This window comes from Nycticebus coucang, chromosome 4 (assembly GCF_027406575.1).
Source record: "Nycticebus coucang isolate mNycCou1 chromosome 4, mNycCou1.pri, whole genome shotgun sequence".
NCBI classification, from domain to species: Eukaryota; Metazoa; Chordata; class Mammalia; order Primates; family Lorisidae; genus Nycticebus; species Nycticebus coucang.
In genome coordinates this window covers 147,798,214-147,807,574 of record NC_069783.1, presented here as the reverse complement: position 1 = coordinate 147,807,574, position 9,361 = coordinate 147,798,214, and the positions used below count along the sequence as shown (strand labels likewise).

General features: G+C 40.4%; 1 long non-coding RNA gene across 3 annotated transcripts; it reads right to left on the bottom strand.

Annotated features, from left to right (window-relative positions):
- Positions 1-255: 255 nt before the first annotated feature.
- On the bottom strand, positions 256-8,067 carry LOC128583193 (uncharacterized). 3 transcript variants are annotated; one of them, XR_008379418.1, is made up of 5 exons: positions 8,000-8,067; positions 7,536-7,716; positions 7,086-7,195; positions 6,896-6,993; positions 256-2,156 (listed from the first exon to the last, which is right to left on the bottom strand). It is a non-coding gene; the product is annotated as an uncharacterized LOC128583193 (long non-coding RNA). The 3 variants fall into 3 exon arrangements; XR_008379419.1 differs by lacking the exon at positions 6,896-6,993; XR_008379420.1 differs by lacking the exons at positions 6,896-6,993; positions 7,086-7,195.
- Between the last annotated feature and the right edge of the window lie 1,294 nt (positions 8,068-9,361).

Here is a 9,361-nt window from a genome sequence, read left to right as displayed (position 1 = left end):
GGCGAGACGGAGCCACCCGGGCGCGGGGACGCGGAACGCGGCCCGTGGGGCGCCAAGCGAGCGAATGTGAGCGCACGGACGCCGACTCTGCTGCGCCTCCCACAGGTCCTGCATGTCTATGGGGACCGCCGTCGTCCCCGCCGCTGACCACTGTGCCGCGCGGCCCACCGGAAGCCCCTCAGGAGCGAGCCGGGACGCGGGGCTCCGGACGGCAGCCGCGGCGCAGGCGGAGTCCATAATTGATTTTAAATACAGTTTTATTCATAGTTTATAACATTTTGGTGGGAATTTAGCTTATGTTAGTTATATTCCTATTACCAATTAGAATCACTTTGAGTCATCACTCTTAAAGTTTGCTAACATATTTGTGTGATGTAAACAGATGATTTAATTTTCTGGGCCTCAGTTTCATCTTTTGTGAGTTGCTTCAGACATAAATATTGCTACCAGATTTCTTCCCAGCTCTGACAACCCTCTGTTCTTGAGTTACATTTGCCAGTTGAATTGCGATATGCTTGGCGTGTCTTGAAGCATGAACATGTGCTCTCTTTCTGGTGAGTTGAGTGTCCCAGCTACAATCAGAATGTATGACAAGGGGGAGAAAGGGGAGAGGACTAGATAATAAGAATTTTAGAATGAACTGAATTAGACAACCAGTTATTTGAAAGCATTTAAAGAATAGTAAGATGTGAGAAGAGCAATTTACTAATATATGTGTATACGTCCAAGGGAAGAGAAAATGTACAGTCTCCTTGAGACATCATTGTAACCAAGTTTCTTGAAATTACATTTGATATTCATTGGAGGAAAATTTCTCTTTCTTTGGGCAAATATATTACTTCATTCAATCTGAAGAAGAATCGTGTTTAGTATTTAAAATTACAGATGAAGCTGAAAAATGTGAGCTTCAGATAAAGCTCAGATAAAGCTGAGATAATTTATCCAGTATCACTAAGCCAGCAATAGGTGAAAATGGAATTTGGACTTAGGTATTTTTGTTGTTGTTGTTGTGAGTCAATTAAAAAAACCATCTAATCTGTTTTTGCCCTCCATTTCTCTTCCTCTTTGAGAGTTTGGGAGCGTTCGAAAGCTTTGTCTTCAATGTCAGAAATCCTTTCTTCTGTTTGCTCCATTCTGTTACTGAGGGATTCTACTGTTTCTCAGATCTTTGAGGGCTGCAACTTCTTGTCTCAACGTGTGAAAATCTTGGGTCATTTGGTCTTTGAATTCATTGTATTCTTGAGATATCTTTTGGGTTACTGCTTGGAATTCTAATTCGATCTTATTTGCTATCCAGATTCTGAATTCAATTTCTAACATCTCAGCTATTTGTTTGTGCATGAGATCTTGTGCTGCCCCATTGATACTTGGGGGAGTTGACCAAATCTGATTATTCACATTGCCAGAGTTTTTCCATTGATTTCACCTCATGATTGTTTTTCACCATTGCTTCTGGCTGTCCTCAGAGTTGGGGAGGTATCTCTCCAAGATAAGACCCCAGCATGATCACTTTATTGTTGCTGGATCTTTATAGGGAGTGACCCTGTGTAGTTCCTCTGGGGCTGCCCCAGCCAGGGAATTCTGGTTGTGGAAACAGCTCCGGAGTGTAGCACACCTGGATCCAGCAACAGGGCGGGAGGTGGTGTGCATGGTTCTGGGAGTGCCTGGCACCCAGTGACTTTGGCACAGATAGCCCAAGGCTCCAGCAGTCTCTGGCCAGGAGAAGGGCTCTATGCAGAGGCAGGGAAGGCTCTGGAGGGCACACGGCTACCAGAGTCCCTGGCCAGATGAGTGGGCTGGTATGGAGGCAGGGAGGATACCAGAGGGAGGATGCAGTGTTGTGTGGCTCCCAAAGTTCCTGGTCAGGGCATGCGGAGGCCTGGCAGTCACGGATCGCAGGTCGGGGGTCATGGCACAACTCTTATGGAGGTCTGGGCGGTGCCCAGCCCAGGTGTTTGAGGTTGCTATGAGCTGTGATGCCACGGCACTCTACCCAGGGCAACAGCCCAAGGCTCCAGTGTGCCAAAACCAATAATTTGAAGAAAATCAATATTCGTCTTATAAGGATCCCCGAAAGTGATGAAGTAGCTTCACAAGGCACAGAGTCACTTCTCCATGATATTACGAAGGAGAACTTTCTGACATGCCAAGAGATTCTGAAATTCAAATAGCAGACAGTTTCAGAAATCCAGCATGACTCAACCCAAATAAGACATCCCCCAGACACATCATAATCAATTTCACTAAAGTTAATATGAAGGAGAAAAATTTGAAAGCAGCCAGGCAAAAGAAAACCATCACCTATAAGGGCAATAATATTAGAATAACTGCAGATCACTCTGCTGAAACCTTTCAAGCTAGAAGAGGATGGTCATCGACTTTTAATCTCCTAAAACAAAATAACTTTCAACCCAGGATCTTATACTCAGCTAAACTGAGTTTCATTTATGATGAAAAAATTAAATACTTCAATGACATTCACATGTTGAAGAAATTTGCCATAACTAAACCAGCTCTCCAGGATATTCTCAGACCTATCTTCCATAAAGACCAGCATAATCCTCCATCACAAAAGTAAACCCACCCAGAAAATTTTGATCAAATTTCAACTTCCACAGTCACAAAAGGATTAAAAATGTACACCAGTCTTCTCAAAAGGCTTATCAATATTCTCAATTAATGTCAACGGTTTAAATTGTCCTCTAAAGAGGCACAAATTGGCTCTCAAAAGGCTTATCAATATTCTCAATTAATGTGAATGGTTTAAATTGTCCTCTAAAGAGGCACAGGTTGGCTGACTGCATAAAAAAACTCAAGCAAGATATCTGCTGCATACAAGAATCACATCTTACACTAAAAGACAAATATAGACTTAAGGTGAAGGGATGGTCATCTATACTCCAGGAAAATGGAAAACAGAAAAAAGCAGGCATTGCAATCCTATTCGCACATGCAATTGGCTTTAAACCAACTGAAATAAGGAAGAATAAGGATGGACACTTCATATTTGTTAAAGGTAATACTCAATATGATGAGATTTCAATTATTAATATTTATGCACCCAACCAGAACGCACCTCAATTTATAAGAGAAACTCTAACAGACATGAGCAACTTGATTTTCTCCAGTTCCATAGTAGTTGGAGATTTTAACACCCTTTAGCAGTGCTGGATAGATCCTCCAAAAAGAAGCTAAGCAAAGAAATTTTAGACTTAAACTTAACCATCTAATATCTGGACTTCTACAGAACATTGCATCCCAACAAAACTGAATACACATTCTTCTCATCAGCCCATGGAGCATACTCCAAAATTGACCACATCCTCCACCACAAATCTAACCACAGCATATTTTAAAAAATAGAAATTATTCCTTGCATCTTCTCAGACCATCATGGAAAAGAAGTTGAACTCAGTAACAACAGAAACCTGCGTACCCATACAAAAACATGGAAGCTAAACAACCTTATGCTGAAGGATAGATGGGTTATAAATGAGATTAAGAAGGAGATCACCAAATTTTTGGAACAAAACAACAATCAAGACACAAATTACCAAAACCTCTGAGATACTGCAAAGGCAGTCCTAAGAGGGAAATTAATAGCACTGCAAGCCTTCCTCAAGAAAACGGAAAAAGAGGAAGTTCATAACTTAATGGGACATCTCAAGCAACTGGAGAAGGAAGAACATTCCAACCCCAAACCCAGCAGAAGAAAAGAAATAACCAAAATCGTAGCAGAATTAAAGGAAATTGAAAACAAAAGAATTATACAACAGATCAATAAATCCAAAAGTTGGTTTTTTGAAAAGATCAATAAAATAGATAAACCTTTGGCCAACCTAACCAGGAAAAAAAGAGTAAAATCTCTAATCTCATCAATCAGAAATGGTAATGATGAAATAACAACAGACCCCTCAAAAATTCAAAAAATCCTTAATGAATACTACAAGAAATTCTACTCTCAGAAATATGAAAATATGAAAGAAATTGACCAATACCTGGAAGTACACCACCTAACAAGACTTAGCCAGAATGAAGTGAAAATGTTGAACAGGCCTGTATCAAGTTCTGAAATAGAATCAACTATACAAAATCTCCCTAAAAAGAAAAGCCCAGGACCAGATGGCTTTACGTCAGAATTCTACCAAACCTTTAAAGAAGAACTAGTACCTATATTACTAAATCTCTTCCAAAATATAGAAAAAGAGGGACTATTACCCAACACATTCTACAAAGCAAAAATCACCTTGGTCCCCAAACCAGGGAAAGACCCAACAAGAAAAGAAAATTATAGACCAATATCACTAATGAATATCGATGCTAAAATACTCAATAAGATCCTAACACACAGAATCGAACAACACATCCAAAAAATTATACACTATGACCAAGTGGGAATTATCCCAGGATCTCAAGGCTGTTTCAATATACGTAAATCTATAAATGTAATTCAGCACATAAACAAACTAAAAAATAAGTACCATATGATTCTTTCAATTGATGCAGAAAAAGCTTTTGATAATATCCAGCATTCCTTCATGATTAGAACACTTAAGAAAATTGGTATAGAAGGGACATTTCTTAAACTAATAGAGGCCATCTATAGCAAACCCACAGCCAATATTGTATTGAATGAAGTTGAATTGAAATCATTTCCACTTAGATCAGGCACCAGACAAGGTTGCCCATTGTCTCCATTGCTCTTTAACATTGTAATGGAAGTTTTAGCTATTGCAATTAGGGAAGAAAAGGCAATCAAGGGTTTCCATAGGGTCAGAAGAGATCAAACTTTCACTCTTTGCAGATGATATGATTGTATATCTGGAAAACACTAGGGATTCTACTACAAAACTTTTAGAAGTGATCAAGGAATACAGCAATGTCTCAGGCTACAAAAATCAACACCCATAAATCTGTAGCCTTTATATATACCAACAATAACCAAGCCAAAAAAACAGTCAAGGACTCTATTCCTTTCACAGTAGTGCCAAAGAAGATGAAATATTTGGGAGTATACCTAACAAAGGACGTGAAAGATCTCTACAAAGAGAACTATGACACTTTAAGAAAAGAAATAGCTGAAGATGTTAACAAATGGAAAAACATACCATCCTCACGGCTGGGAAGAATCAACATTGTTAAAATGTCTATACTACCCAAAGCAAGATATAATTTTAATGCAATTCCTATTAAAAATCCATTGTCATATTTTAAAGATCCTGAAAAAATAATACTTCGTTTTATTTGGAATCAGAAAAAAACCTGAATAGCCAAAACATTACTCAGCAATTAAAAACACAGCAGGAGGAATCACAGTACCAGACCTGAGACTGTACTATAAATCGACAGTGATCAAAACAGCATGGTATTGGCACAAAAACAGAGAAGTAGATGTCTGGAACAGAATATAGAACCAAGAGATGAATCCAGCTACTTACCATTATTTGATCTTTGACAAGCCAATTAAAAACATTCAGTGGGGAAAAGATTCCCTATTTAACAAATGGTGCTGGGTCAACTGGCTGGCAACCTGTAGAAGATTGAAACTGGACTCACACCTTTCACCATTAACTAAGATAGACTCTCACTGGATAAATGATTTAAACTTAAGACATGAAACTATAAAAATACTTGAAGAAAGTGCAGGGAAAACTCTTGAAAGAATGGGCCTGCGTGAATATTTTATGAGGAGGACTCCCCAGGCAATTGAAGCAGTATCAAAAATACACTACTGGGACCTGATCAAACTAAAAAGCTTCTGCACAGCCAAGAACATAGTAAGTAAAGCAAGCAGACAGCCTTCAGAGTGGGAGAAAATATTTGCACGTTATACCTCCAATAAAGGTCTAATAACCAGAATCCAGAGAGAACTCAAACCTATTAGCAATAAAAGAACACGTGATCCCATCTCAGGGTGGGCAAGGGACTTGAAGAGAAACTTTTGTAAAGAAGACAGATGCATTATCTACAAACACATGAAAAAAAGCTCATCATCCTTAATCATCAGAGAAATGCAAATCAAAACTACTTTGAGATATCACCTAACCCCAGTAAGAGTAGCCCACATAGTAAAATCCCAAAACCAGAGATGTTGGTGTGGATGTGGATAAAAGGGCACACTTCTACCCTGCTGGTGGGAATGCACACTAATACGTTCCTTCTGGAAGGATGTTTGGAGAATACTTAAGAGACCTAAAAATAGATCTGCCATTCGATCCTATAATTCTTTTACTGGGTATATACCCAGAAGACCAAAAATCACAATATAACAAAGACATCTGCACCAGAATGTTTATTGCAGCCCAATTCCTAATTGCTAAGTCATGGAAGAAGCCCAAGTGCCCATCAACCCACGAATGGACTAGCAAATTGGTTTCAAGAAACTTGGGAACCAGGACATCTCAGGGAGACTGTAAACATTTGTAAATATCATTTAATTTTAATATACCTTTATTCCAAATTAAATATATGATATTATTTTTTAGGAAGTGTTAGAAGGATGATCTTGAAGTCCAGCAATGTCAGAATGCTGTATCACCTAAATCTTAGAATCTTTGCATTAAGCCAACAACAACTTGTAAAAGTTTTACCTTCTTTTCCATAACGCCTCTTGTTACACCCACCTTTCACAGATTTTATTTTATCTCAGCTTAGTGGAGACATTTTTTGTTCTGGGATGGAATGGCCTGTAATTTTTTATTGGATTACCAGAATCATAAAGAAGTTTAAAATGCCCACCAAGCCCACTTCTCAAAAAAAAAAAAAAAAAAAGAAGAAGAAGAAAGGATGATTAAAAAATCCATGTACTCTGTGTCTGGTTGTTGATTATGGGAATGTGGATACAGCTCCCATCTTGTTGCCTCTATTTCTTAGATATATATTCTTAAGGATTTACCTATTCTTTCCAAGCATCAACATCCATTTTTAAGTGTTTATTGTTTGGTTGGTTGGTTCTTTTCGATAGTGAGTATCGTAGTTCGTATCTCCAAAGTTCTGTGTGATGATACATGCTTTAAATAATGCCTGATATACAGTAAATATTTAATAAATATAAAATGTATTATTACTATGGGGTATATACCTACCATGGAAATCAGATGACTTATGATCAATAAGAAGCAGAATTACCAAAATATTATCCAATGCTCAAGTGTGCTTTTCACAGAATCATAGTAATATGGTTCATGGAGGAAAGCTAAGACCAAGAAAGTGATTATTTAATATAATTTATTAAGTTGAAGTACCTTTCAGAAACCAAGATATATTGAGTGCTTGTTAGGTGTCCAGCCTGTGTTAAGTGCTGGATATGTTAAACAAAAACACGTATGGTATAGTACTGTATATAAGGAAGATAAACTTTCATCAAATGATCTTGTAAATTAACATATACTTGCAACTGACATATACAGTAAGGGGAGAAAGACTTAAAAATGTGAAATTAAAGGCTGCTCTAGAATTACGGAATATGACCATGCAGGTGACGAACTTTCAAAATGATGAAATTCTGAATTTCCTAAATGTCTTTAATTACTTACCCCAAATCCCAGAGGCTTTTGCAGACAGGATATAGTCTGTAGACGAGCCTTGAAGTAAATAGGAAATCACATTTTAAAATGAGTGCAAGCAGGAACATTAAAAAGCAAGGTGTTTAACTTACAGCAAGTGTGATTTAATTCAGTCATAAATATTGTTAAGCACTGAAATTTGGCTGCCTTCCTGTAAAAAATAAAACAGAACAGAACAAGCTATAATCACAGAATATGTTGGACAAGTCTAGGTGACTGCTTTAAGAATAACTGCAAATCGCCCTTCGCTCCTCGGAACTTCCAGTCGTTCTGCAACGTGGCGGCGGCCGGGCCCAGCGAGGGAGGCGCGGACCCGGAGCGCCCGGCGAGCGCCGGACGCCGGGGCCCGCAAAGCCCTCGGGACCGATTCCCTGCGCTCCCGGCCCGACTGCGGCCGCGCCCGCCCCGCCCGGGGCCCCTCCGGGCGCCGTTACCTTGGATGCCGGTCTGGTGGGACATGGCGGCGGCCGCGGGCTCCCGGCTCCGGCGCTGAGTGCTGCGAGCGGCCCCGGCCGATGGCTCCAGGAAGTGGCAGCTCCTCCGCCTGCCCGCACGTCATCCGCCCGCGACCCGCCGCCGCCCCGCCCCGTCCCGCGAGCCCGCGGCGTCCCCGGCCGTCCCCGCCGCCGCTCCGTCCCGCGGGCCCGCACGCGGCAGGTCCGGCCCTAGGCCCCCGCCCAGCTCTCCGCCCGGGGCACGGCTCCCGCTCGCCGCCGCCTCGCCCGTTCCTCCTGGGAAACCTGCCGCGGAGCCGGCGGGGAGCTCTGCGCTGGGATGTCTGCCCTCCAGCGACCCCGCCGACGCCGCCATTCGCTGGCTCAGCGAGGGGATGCTCCGAAACGGAAGTGACTCTTTCACTGAACGGGCGTTTTTCAGAGTTAAAAAGCTGCGCACAGCATCTTCGTTTACTCTTCCCGGAATTCACACAATTTGATGTAAAGAAAAGGCCTATCGCCCATTTTTAAAAATAGAATTAGTCTGCTGTAGACGGTCTCCGTCAGTCCCCCCTCTCCCTGTGTTTTAAATTGAGTTAATTTCTCACCGTCAGCTTTTTTCTTCCCTGTTGGGCACTTTTAGAGACCCAGAGAGCTGCTGAGAGTGGTAAGATTAGCTGACTTGTGTATTCCTACCCTTACAAACTAACTGTTTTAGGTAGGCCGTTTATTTTTTTAAACCAGTAATTATGCAGAAGTCTCCCTGATAAATTTGTCAGCTAATAATAGCAGGCATTATTAAAAATATTTTTCCATTTCTGCTTGTGTGAACATGCATTTCCCATGTGAAAGGCTGAGTTAGAAGTTGTTTTTGTATTGCTTTTCTACTGCTGATAAAGCTAGTTCTTGTTTTTAAGGCCTTGAAGTGACAGTTATACAAAGTTACCAGCTGCTAATGAACAAATGCTTTGTTCAAGCCAATACTCTAAGCGTAAGTTACTATATCACTCTTCAAATACTGCGCGATGTATTTTTAGTTGTGAAGTAGCAGGCCTGCAATTGTTTTTAATTATAGGGATCACAGCAGAGTTGTTCCCTGCTATCTAAGCTGTATTTCTCAAATCCTCAGATTCAGGAATAAATAAAATTTAGCCTGGGTTGTAAAAAAAAAAAGAATAACTGCAAATCCATGATGGAAATGGAAATGCCCCCCTTCACAAAAAATAACGTTTTACCTTTTGGTAATAAATAGACCATGTATCCTCACATTGTAGAAGTTATTTTTGCTAAGGACTTACTAATGTATTATCAAATATACTTACACTTTGAATTAAAAAATTACTCTTTAACTATGTATTCTTT